This window comes from Phaethon aethereus (assembly GCF_964289735.1).
Source record: "Phaethon aethereus genome assembly, chromosome: 6".
In the NCBI taxonomy this organism is placed as follows: Eukaryota; Metazoa; Chordata; class Aves; order Phaethontiformes; family Phaethontidae; genus Phaethon; species Phaethon aethereus.
The window spans coordinates 13799816-13812071 of record NC_138580.1 but is presented as its reverse complement, the minus strand read 5'-3'; positions in this window follow the sequence as shown (position 1 = coordinate 13812071).

Sequence of the window (12256 nt, the reverse complement as noted above, 5' to 3'; positions counted from 1 at the left end):
TCCTCCCTGAGAGCCTCAAGGCTCCAGTCCCAACCTTTATTCTCCTGCTATCATCCCTTTGATGGTCTGAGGCTTTGTTTCAGCCTGGGTGTAGGTTTTCCTCTGCTGTAGGCCGTCTCTTGTTTGCCTGATCCAGCCTGAAGGTGTCTTGTTGCCAGCTCCAGCTCAGCCCAGCTTTGCATAGATAAACGTGACCAGAGGTGTCCCTCTGCAGCGTCACCTGCCCTGATTTAGATGCCAGCCATTGCAGATGCAATCCTATGGCTTCTCCTAGATGGGAGGTTACACTACAGCAGACTTCAGCCAGTGACCTAGAGACCCTGCAAGGGCCCATGTTGCTCCTAAAGGGTCTGTGGAAAGTGATTGCATTGAGCTGGCCAGCTGGCTATAGATCTGACTTTGTGGGGATTCCTATCTCTATTGGAAATTTAAAAAAAAAAAAAAAAAAAAAAAGGTTGAAAAGCATTGAACTAGATAATGCAAGAGCCTTCCAGTGGCCTTGAATATGCTATTCACTGAGGTCGGAAGCTGTTATGGAATTTTTCAATACATGTTTAATCTGGGCAGCCTAAGCTCCAGAAGCAGAGGGAGGAAACCCAGCAACTCTGGAGCCAGGGCCCCTCGGGCAAGGAAAGGGAACGTTTTCAATGGCTTTTAGAGGATGGGATGGCCAAGTCACACATGTTCCAGCAGTTCACTGGCAGCATTATAAAGACAGAAAAGCAGTGTCAGGTGAGCTGCCTAAAAGGGCAAAAATTGCCTCCCTACTCTGCAACGCGCTAATATTTGGGCATTTGTGGGTTTCAGATACCACACGATGAGAAGGCAACCTCTTAAGCATAGAGTCTTAGTGGCTATTCTAGACACAGCGTTAAGAGCAGCTCCCCAGCAGGCAGAAATCTGCTGTGGCACTGACTTCTCAGCAGCTGAGGTGTCCCACAGCGGGAGCTGGGGTGACACAGCCCTGCCCAGGCCCCTGCACCCCTCTCCACCCACCGCAGGACATGGCCCACCTCTCCCCACCCCTGCACCAGCGGTGCCAGGAGGCGAGCGGCTCCCTCTGGGAACTGGTCGTCCTCCATGAGAAAAAACCCTGCTATTTTCTGGTCTGCAGTTTGCTTCTCAGCCAGGTCAGTCCCTGGATCCGAGTCCCAGCACGGCCATGCAACCAGCAGTGCCAGCGCAGCAAGGGAGCAGGGAGGGGAGAAGCCAAGGGAGGGCTGGGGACGGATCCTGCCCTCAGCCCGGTGAGGTATGAGTACCATGAAGGTGTAACCTGGTGTCAACTCCAAAGAGACCAGTGGCAAAACATGTTTCCATGAACCACTTCAACAGCGCTCTGCCTCGAAGGTGTTCCTTCCTTCCTTCCTTGTGCCTGGAAAAGTTCGATGAAGCTTTCTGCAGATGACATCACCTTTCCTATTCCAGAAAGCCTGGAACTTTATTAGTAAAGCAAACCAACCCATGAGCCCTAACTTTTACTGCTTTGTTTCATTCACTGCCAGTGGAAAATAAAACAAAACGTTCCCTGACTGGTTCCCGCAGGGTGCAGGAACAGCTCGCAGCGGGGAGAGGTGGCCCAGAGCCAGGGAGCACCCAGGGGACACCAGGACTGTCCCTCCTCACCCTGCACTGCGCAGCTCTTCCCAGGCCCTCTGATAAAGGTACGTTGTGACGGATCTTTAAGGGTGATGTCCTCCAGTCAAGGGAGCGACACCACCGTGTCCCTGCCAGAGAGGAGCCCATTACACTTTCTGTCCCTCAAATGCCAGTAGCCTTTCTTGTGGTTGTCTTTGCTTTTAGAGACAGATAGAGCCCAGGTATTTATATTTCATATTCAAATACATCCAACTACTTTTAAAGCAGAGGGCATTGCCAGCCCAAGAAATACAATCTTACTCCAAGGCCTTGAGAAATTCGGTGGCTGTTGTGTAAGTGTCTTCCTCCATCAAAGGCAGCTCTCTGCCAAGGGCACCCGACGGTAACCGACATTGGTAAGAGGACCGCATCCCCTGCCCACGCAAGTGGTCCCACTGCTCAAAGTGTATCAGGCCCTACATTTTGTTAAAATCCACTACGGCCTGGTGAAAGGCACCGTGCAGGCAGAGCTCCCTGCCCATCTCCCTGCTCCATCCCCCATCCCCTCGGCGCCGATGGAGACCTGCGTTCCGGCTGTCTGCATGCCAGCTTTAGTCCCAAGCGCGGCGGCATCGCTCCAGGCAGGCAGGGACCACCAGTTTGCAGTACCCATCTCAGGGCCAATGAGCCTCGGAGAGCCGAGGGGAGGACAGCAAAGCTCCCCGGCACAGGCGCCCGTGAGATGGGCTGAATCCGGGGCATAAGCGAGGTTAGAAAACAAACCCTACCACAAACAGAGCTGAAGGGATGGTTGGATATCATTTAAGCGTGTTTCAAAAATAGAGGAAGCCCATGTCTGAACATGAGCTTTCTGTCCCTGCAGATACATAATAGCTGTGGAGGGATCCTGGAAGTGCAGGGCAACAGCAGTGGCTCGCCATCCCCTTGATAACAGGGGCCTTGAAGGAATATGCGCTCCCAAAAGACCTCCCAGCGGTCATAAATGCTTTGCCCATTTTGATTTTTTGGGCGCAAGGTTTGCATGGCCTTCTCCAGAAAGGGGCCCTGCTAGTGTGCCATCCCGTGCCTCGGTTTCCCCACCTGCACAGCCAGGGTAACTGGGCTGTCTTCCCATCGCTGGGAAGATGGATTGGTTAATACTTGCTTAGTGCTCTGGAGATAGCACTGTATAAGTCTAATTACATTTTATGCCCTCATGTGATAAGGATGTCATCTTGGATTAGAGGGGATTAGTCGTTAATGCCATTCCTGTACATACCAGTCCCCTCCAGGGCTTTGATTTCTGCCGAGAAGGTTTCTCACTCTGCTTTCCAATCAGCAAGGACCTCCTAGTTATGTTAATCAAGGAAAGCAAAGGTTTTTGGTGGCTGAAAACAACACTTGGTGGATACCGGGAGATGTCTTCAGCCAAGCAGAGGTGTGCGCTCAGTGAACGCTGGTGCGCGCTCGGCATCTCTCTTGCTTTGGCATCCCTCAACCTTTAGCAGGGCTGGGGGAGGGGGGCTGAGCGCGTGCCCTTCCTGCGCACTGGACACCAAACACACCGCCGAGTTACTAAGTACAAATCTAAGTTAATGTTTAGCGCTCGCCCAAAACACAGAGATTGCCGAACGCCAAAGGAAATGGCCTGAGAAACCACAAGCCGGCAACGATCGCAGGGCGCGGTGCTGCTGAGAGCACACCCCCGCGCCCAGCAGTGCCGCCCTCAGGGGAGGGCTCCGGTCTGCAGCAGCATCCCAGAGCAAGCGAGAGGGGAATCTGGCTCCCACGCTGCACGCTGAGAGCCAAGTGACTCACAGGGATTTTGCTGTTCTAAACCTATTGCTGTGAAGTTTATATCCTTACGTCTGCAGTGACCCCGACCCCCCCCGGAGGACTGCCTGTAGAGCCGGGGTGCTCTCCCCTGGTTGCAGGGGGATTGAGCTGAGGTCCCTTCCAGGGGTCCCTTTCCAGCGCTCCCACCTGCTCCGAGCACTGGCTCACCCCTGGCATGGGCTGGATTTCGGCTGCTGACTCGGAAGGGAAAGGGCTGTCCTGTCCCCACCTCCCACTGGCGCGGTTTGTCCCAGAGGAAAGCCTGGATCCATTCCTGCTGCTGAGCGCCCGGGGTTAGGCAAGAGAAGGACCCAGGCTCCTCGCAGCAGCAGGAGGGGAAGGACACCCGCCCCGGCTCTCATCCCCCGGCTGACGGGTGCGGCTTTGGCTCACCAGCACGATGAAGAATCTCAGTAGAAAGGAAAACCTCCACAGACTTCTCAAGCTGCACTAAACTTCCAGAGACAGCTCCCACAGCGGTACCTTCAGGGTGGACTCGCTGCAGCCAGGTATAAACCAATGAGCTGCAACATGAAGTGGTGGGAACTGGTGGACAAGGAGCACTGAGCGACAGCAAAGCTCTTGCAAACACCCCTAAAGCGTGAAACCGATACTCGTCCAGGCTGCATGGTCAGGGAAGCATGTCGGCAAGGGCTGGCAGAAGCATTCGCCAAAATCCTAGGAGGAGAAGGTCTCCCCTGCAGCTAAAGCGGGGAGCAGAGGCTGACAGCCAGCACTTGTTGCAGCCATCGCGTCAGTACCCATCTGAGCGGAGAGGTGCTCCCAGGGCAAAGCGCACCCCATTGAAGCAGGTGCTGAAGACATCAGAAGGGGGGTTGAAGAATGGCAAAACCTCAGCAGCGGTGGAGCCGGACGTTGCCCTGGGTCCAGCCATAACTGAACATATCGAGGTGCTTCCCTCTAAGCCAGCAGGAGCAGATGGATGCTCGCTGGCCACGGGCAATCAGTGGACACACAGAGGAAGGCACGGACATGGCTTTTGCCGTTTATATTTCTGTGGGAATAGGCAGCTGCGAGGCTCAACCATGCATGAAGGAGAGAACCGGGTAACCTTGCAGTTACATGCTGGGAAGTCCATGTCCTCCAAGCAGGGCGGCCCGTCATTCACATGCAGCATTTTGGAGGGGGGTTGCTCTGTGTCGTGTTGCTCTGATTATTCAATAACAAGTGAGAATATTTTTACATTTGTTAAGACAAATAACATGACCCCAGAGAAAGGAGGAATCTCTGCTTTCAGGAGAGTTTTGGGGTGCAAAGGCACTAGAAGCCCTTTATAGTCCCGGGAGCACCCACAACAGTGCTGAGAGGGCACAGCTGAGCGAGGCAGAGGGGGGCCAAACTTTCAGCCCCAGCTCTGAGGGTCCCGTGAGGGCTTAGAGAAGCACAGCTCAGGCTGAGCCTGCCGGGAGCTGAGCTGCGCTGGCGCTGCTGCTCAGGGTCAATGGGACGCAAAGGCAGCCGGGGCTTTCTGCCCAGCTGGTTAGCTCTACCAGGCAAATACATACCTCCATTTATTGCTTATTGCTGGCCAGAAGAGCCAGCCTGTTGTAAGACAGGGACTAAATTGCTGCCGCAATCAGTCCGTGTGGGTTCTCCCTGTCTCCCAGGGCAAGAGGACCTGGGGTGCAGATCAGGACATCCCGTTTAACTGCCTCCAGCACAGCATCCTTAGGTCAGGCCAGTCCTGCAAGGCAGAGTGAAGCTGGCCAGGAGACTGAATTTTCATTTCTAAAAAAAATTAAATAAATGAAAATTCAAGATTTTGAGGGAAAAAGGTTAGTTTGGTGTCTGAAACATGTTCCCTGGAAGCCAACCCAGGGCACAACAAGCACTAGGAGCAGCTGCAAAGTGGGGTGCTGAGGCTCGCGGGGCTGCAGGTGCCACCGGGACACCCCGGCTTGGCGCAGCCCACCCAGAGCCACAGCGCAGCCGGTGCCCTGGGAGCCGCGAGCATCCCGCTCCTTCGTCTGCGAAGACCAACCTCCCTCCCAGCAGCTACTCCAAAGGCAGGCAGGGAGCCAAGCTGTCGGGGAAGCCAGCAGGGTCCCATTAGCAACGTTATCGAACTCCACGTTTTTTGGCAGAACGTTTCCATTTCGGTGAGTCAGCAGCCTTGGAAGGCGCCTGTCGTCGGCAGCGAAGCTCGAGGCGGGTGCGTGGGGAAAGGCCCCCAGGACGTGCCCTGAGCTGGCCCGGACCCAGCTGCACGGGCACCGCGCTCCGAAGGAGCCCCGCAACAAACTGCCCGCGTGTTGTCTGGTTCCCCTCGGTCTGTTCCTCATCCATCAGCAGAAGAGCTCGTCCAAGCTGAGTTTTCAGGTTTAGTGGAACAACACGCATCAGGTTGAGACAGCAGAAGGATTTGCCCCTTGGCTCATGCGCTCTGCAGGAGTCACTTTCCCTTTTGTACGCTCGATCAAATTTTGTCAAAATGAGGCCTGGAGACAAGTCAACTTTATTACCCCAACTATTAACAAGTTTTTCTCACCTAAATTTTTGCTTGCTAAGCCCAAGACTTCTTGCCCCATCTGCAGAGAAGAGATCATCCCCGCCCTCCGCATTCCCCTCTCGTATATTTGAGGGCTGCTCTCACGTCTCCCTGGGCCCCTTCTCTCGCCTGTTATCTGATCCAGGTCGAGCTCGCCGGCAGTCATTGTGTCCTCGCTGATCTCTGGCCACCCTCCAACCTGCCCACGTCTGCCCCGTCCCAGCGTGAAGCCGACCTTTCTTCACAGCCCTTGTCTGCCACCCCCCAGCGCCTTCCTCCAGCAGGTCCTCACGCCCTTCACAAGGATTTATGGCCTGACCGTCGCTCGGCAGGGATGGAGTTGTCAGTGCTGTCGGAGAGATGGAGGAGATAGGGCAGGGGCTGCGGGCACGGTGGGAGCCGGCAGAGGGGAGACTTGCCGGGAGCCCAAAAATGCTGCCCGGCCCCCCTCTCTGCTCCCTCTCCAGCTGCCGGCCAGGGAGTTTGTACGCAGGGAGGAGAGCTGGGTCTTCAACATCTGGTGGCGGTGCTTGGGCCGGGGCTTCACTGTCCCAAAACGGGACAGCTCTGACGCAGCTCAGGGCGGGCAAGGCAGGGGGTAAAACTGGGCTGGGGACTCACAGCACAGACCAGGGTCGTGGAGCCCCTGCCCGGGGAAAGCTTTGTTTCTCTCCACTCCTTTTTTTCTTTTTTTCTTTTTTTTTTTTTTTTCTTTCTTTTTAACCAGGATGGGTTACAGGAGGACTGATGGATGGCAAGTCTCGCCGGGCAGGACTCGGCTGCTCGCCTCCCTCTCCCAGCAGCACCCGTGGGGCTGCAGACCATCGGCTGCAGATACCTCCTTGCAGGAAAAAGCAGGAAAAAACTGGCAGGGAGTGGAAACGAGTGGCAAGCAGATTAGAAACTCAGCTCCTATTTATAGACCGGTGACAGGGCCATCCGTTTAACCCTTCCAGCCCCGTGCACAAACCACGAGGTGCTGAGCCAGCCCTGGCCCATGCCAGAGGGGTGAGGGATCATTTCGGCACAAGGGAAGGAGGAACCCCCGTGCCAGGGCACCCCATGGTGCAGAGGGGACAGGAGGTGGGTCTGGGCATGATGGACCTTACAGAGCCACTCCCCAGCAGGAATGATGGGGATGGAGATGGGTTACAGGTGTACAGAACATGGGTCACTAAGACAAGAAGGAGAATATCCCAGTGTCCTGCTGCATGGCGGCCAGAGCAAGCTGAAAATATTTCATCTAAAGGTATTTCTATTTCCTCTGGAGATAATGAACAGGTTTTAGGGGCAACTCCAATGTTTCCAGCCTCTTTTGTGACCCCTGAGCTTTGGTGGGGTTGAAGGCAATGGGAGTTGTTGCTTTGAGGGCCACTGCATACCCGTTGCCCACGTGTGCCTGCTGATGCTCCATCCCACAGAAGTGGATCGTAGCCCCTGCCCCCTGCTGCTCCCCACCATGGTCACCCCAGAGCTTGTTGGCAAGAGGACAGCCAGACTTTGTCACCAGCTCCCTGTCAAATTCACAGTGATTTGTCAAATCTAGTAGTGTTGCCAAGGAGAGGTCATGCAAACACCAAAAAATACAGCGTTCACATTGCAAGTGCCCTGTACGCCCAACAGCTGGGACAAGGAGCCGAGTAGAGCATGGGGTGAGTCCCGGCAAGAGGCAGTCAGCACATCTGCAGGTCCCAGGAGCACACTGGTGCCATCTTCCTGAAGCTCCCCTTTGACTACTACTCTACCTGCTGTCATTCATGGGTGCCACAGTCATTAAGTACAGAAATTGGGTATTGCCAGCTTGCTCAGCCTTCCGCTTTCCCAGGTCTGGATTTCACCAAAAGTGGTGCCGAGCAGAGACACATCCGGGGAAGGTGAGCTTCATTATGAAAAAAACAACCCCCAGTGTTAGCCCTTGGGGCACCCTAAACAGAATAAAGGAGCCTCTTAGCTCTGCCATGCTATGTTAGACGTCAGTATGACCCAGTTTATCTGCAGAAGCGAAAGGGCTGCAACACTGAAAGAGGGCAGGTTTAGATTGGACGTAAGGAAGAATTTTTTTATGGTGAGAGTGCGGAGGCACTGGAAGAGTTGCCCAGAGAGGTTGTGGATGCCCCTTTGTTAGAAGTGGTCAAGGTCAGGCTGGATGGGGCTTTGAGCGATCTGACCTAGTGAAAGATGTCCCTGCCCACAGCAGGCAGGGTGGACCGGATGATCGGACTAGATGATCTGTAACTGCCCCTTCCAACCCAAACTATTCTATGATTCTGTGAAAAAAGGCATCATAGCTGCTTAGCTGCGAGTTGGGGTTTGGTACCCGCAACCGCTGCCCGTAACGGAGATGTCCCAGTGTGAAGCCGCTGCGTGCTGGATACACACGGGCTGTCCTGCGCCACAAGCAATGGAGTTGCTGTGCTGGCGGCAGCTCGCAGGCAGCGGGGAGTATTTTTCACTCCATTTCAGCTCTGGCAGCTCCGGCAGCCGAGCAGCTCCCCTTGGCCGGCTGGTCCAGGGTCAGCCCGGCTCCCTGCGCGAGGACGGCGCACAAACGCAGGGCTGGCCGCGGGCAGGTTTCACCGCAATTCTCCGTCGTTTAGGAAGAAACCTGCCCACCCCAAACCCCCTCAGCTATAGGCCTCAGCCGTTTGCTGCCTCTGCACGGAGAGACTTGCCAGCTGTTCTCCCACTTGCTTGTGTCAATAGCTATTTTTACAAAATTGCTTTTCTTTACTTCTTAATTGAGCTAAATCCTTTCCCTTAGCTTTCTTGTTAAAGGTGGATTTAAAGAGAAGGAGTTCATTATCTTGGCCATTTTTGAGTCATTATGAATTTCATCCCTCTCCTCATTAATTACTCATTACCCCTCGCTCTGGAGGGCTGCTTTGTCCACGATGTGTTTGCGAGCATCTTCCCCGGCACCCTGTAATCCCGCCGGCCCCGCGTTAGCTCGGTCTGGTTTACGCTGCCTCCGCTTTCCCCTCCGCTGCCCGCTCGGCTGCTCCCCGTCTCCTGCGCTCCCAAGCCAGCTCTTGCCTTTTCATTGCGCCGGGGCGGCCGTTTCCTGCTGAGCCCCCCACAGCCCCCCCCGGTCCCTCAGTGGGTCAAAGCCCCACGAGCATCGTCCCCGTGCCGGGCAGCAAGGAGGGTCGCTGGTTCCTGGCGAATGGGTTGGCACTGGAGTTTGGATATAAACAGCCCTTTTTTGGAAAGCAGGGGTTTTGCTCGGCCCGTTTCAGTATCTGCCAAGTTACAACAAAGCAGCGAGGAGAGCGGAGTAACGTTGCCTCAGGGCCTTGGGTTTACCGGGCCAATATTTCTCGAGCCTTCGGCTGCCGTCAGATCCCCAGGGAGAACCTGAAACGTTTCAGCAGCTCCTGTGCTGCAGCAGGCCGGGGGGCACAGCGGCCGCAGCGGTGCGATCGTCCCCCCAGCCGCGCGCGAGCGCTTCCCTGGCTCACGCTTGGCTGGCGCTGCTGGCTGAAGCAACCGCCTCCAGTCCCGAGCACATATACACACACACACATATATATATATATAAAAAAAAGCCCGTCAGCGCCAAGAACGGATCCACGACTGGGGGTCACAACGAGTGATGGCCTTTCTCTGGACCTACACAGACAGGCAACCAGCCAGTGTCTGCTGGCAAGAGACCCCCTCCAGCCCAGCCTGATGCTCGGGCTGACTTCCATGCCCATGTTGCCCCAGCAGCTTCCCAAAAGCCTTGCAGGATTTTTTTCCCATCACAGCAGGGAATGGAGATTTATGGTCCGTCCTCTCCTCCCCGAGGTCAGTATTACACGCATTTCTGCGCTAAGCCTCCTCCCAGCCCCCTCCCCTCGGGGCTGGGGTGCGCTCGCCGGGCAGGGCCCTTTCCGTACTTCATGGATGTGTATGAAAAAGCAAAGAAGGAAAAATGTGTTGGGTTAGTAAAGAGAAGAGAGGGGTGTGCGATATTTGCTCGAGGAGGGTAAATGAGGGTTGCACAAGCAAGCAATTGGGTTGCATAATCAGAAGCAGTGGAATTATTTAACTTAACAAGTTACCACTGACCAGCTGAGCTGCACTTTCTCAGGGGTTTTAAGCCAAAACATCTTATTCTTTAACTGGACCATATTAAGATAAGGCACCTGGGTCCAGGAGTGCAACTCTGCTGACATGCACTGAGCCGCTCCTTGGTGCATCCCTCGGTGGGAGGGAAGGGGTCCCAAAATAATTTGAGGAGGATTGCAAAGTGTTGGGCTGTGAAGAAAGCAACAGCAGTTCAGACCCTCCAGGACAGAGAAATGAATTGAGAATGAGCCGCAAGTGCTTAGAGCAAGCCTTCACACTTGCCAGGAATCTGCTAACTACCTTTAATTGCTGGCAGCAACTCCGGTCCTCCACCGTGGGGGAGAGCCTAGGAAAACCCTAAGCCAGCAATTACAGCCATTCCTCATTCTCCATCTGTGAAGCAATCATGTGGCTTAGGACAACAGGGGACTTCGTGACAAAGGAGCTACAAGGGACAGATACTTCAAGATGGTTCAATAAACAAACACCCCCTTGTCAACGCGCTGTAGTCTCAGCCCTAAAGGACACACCGAAATCCAGCACAGAAGGAGCCGGGAGACCGAACGAGAGGATTATTTTCTTCTGCTCCTGTATTTCATTTGGAATACCCGCTCTGGGATGCTCCTGTCGAGCTTTTCACTGGCTGCAGTTGCATCCTGCACAACTGTTGCCTTCTGCCACGCTGCTCCTGCAGCGAAGCGGGTGGCCCGTGCTGGTGCACCCGGAGGTGCGAGTCTTGCCACCAAGGCCCGTATTTGCATATTTTCCAAGGGGATCAGCAGAGGGACAGACCCGGGCAGGGAGTGGGCACAAGCCATTGCTGGGAGAAGACAACTCCTCCGTGAGGAGCTCTGTGCATCTGGCGAGGGTTGGTGGTGAGCCAGCAGCTGCGGCTCCACCTTGGCCTTCTTTCTTACAACCTGAGCAACGGCAGGTTTGGTAAAAGCCAGCCGCAGGGTACGGAGAGGTGCTCTCTGGAGACAGAGCAGGCGAATGTCCAGCCTCTTTCAGTCCAACCCTTGCTGCCTGATGCTCCGGAGGGAAAGGAGACCTCCAGCCACGCAGACAGCCCTCTGCAGGAGTCTTGGACAAACTGCCAGAATGACCTACGTCTGCATCTGCGGGATGTCCCTCTCCTCGGCCCCCACAAAGGGTTTTGCAAGGACTGACCATCTTAAGCACGTGTTAGCGAAACCCAGCTCCCCAGCTTGGGTTGTCCAATACCACATCTGCAATGCCTCAGACTTCAGAGCTTTTCCAAATCCCTCGGGGCTGTAAGGCTAATTTAGGCCAGCATCTGGAGTTTTACAAGGCACAGACGAGATAGGGAGGGGAGAATGAATAGAGCACTTTCTCATAACCACAGGTACCCGGCACTGCTCGAGACAAAACACGTGGGAAGCGCCCCGGGAAGAAGCCAGGGTCACCGGGCGAGGGTGGACCTTCCCTCGCGCTGCTCTGACATGCAGCGGAGTCAGAAAAGACCCGGCCACCACAGGCATGGGATGGTCCAACTGCAGCAGAGCACGGTCACTGCTCCTCGCTCCCGCCGGGCCCGGGCACCTCGACGCAGAAGGGTGCTAGGCTGGCGCGGGCAGGGCCAGGCGGCAGCCAGGAGTGCCAGGGCGAAGGAGGCACCAGTCAGGCTGCTGGTGCTGCGAAGGGTCTGCAGCGAAACGCAACTACCACTCGTCTGAGACTTCCCCCCAAGTTTGCCAAACTTCTTGTAGCTCAGTGATGACCTGGAGAGTAAAAGGGGCAGATAAAATAATCCTCTCGCAGGAGAGGGGAGAGGATAGTTTAACTAGCAGTGCCTTATCCGGCATGGCCAGAAGCACCGCAACACTCTCCCTGTCTGGGAATATTCACACCAAATGCTTCCCATAGGAAATCTGAACCTCCCGTGCTCTCCTGACTCCCTTGCACCCGTCACAAGGTATTTGAGGTCCTTTTACCTTGATGCTAAAGAATAGCACCAAGGTAGAAGTCATACCTTAGGGGACCCATTTCCCTAGGGCAGAGCACAGCTTCACTGCAGGGTTTTAAACTGCGATGAGCTATTATTCCCCCAGGGTAACACACAAGTGCTTGAGTGCTCAGGCTCCCCGGACACTTCAAATTCAAGTTGTCTTTTGGTACCAGGAACAGAGACCTGTGGAGTTCCCAGCACCCCTTCACCTCCCCAAAGACTTCATCACGCAAATTTCTACTGCCACGTACTTGAAAACCTCTGCAATTCCCTTAACAGGCCTTGTAACACAGGCACCTTTTGGAGCCCTTGCT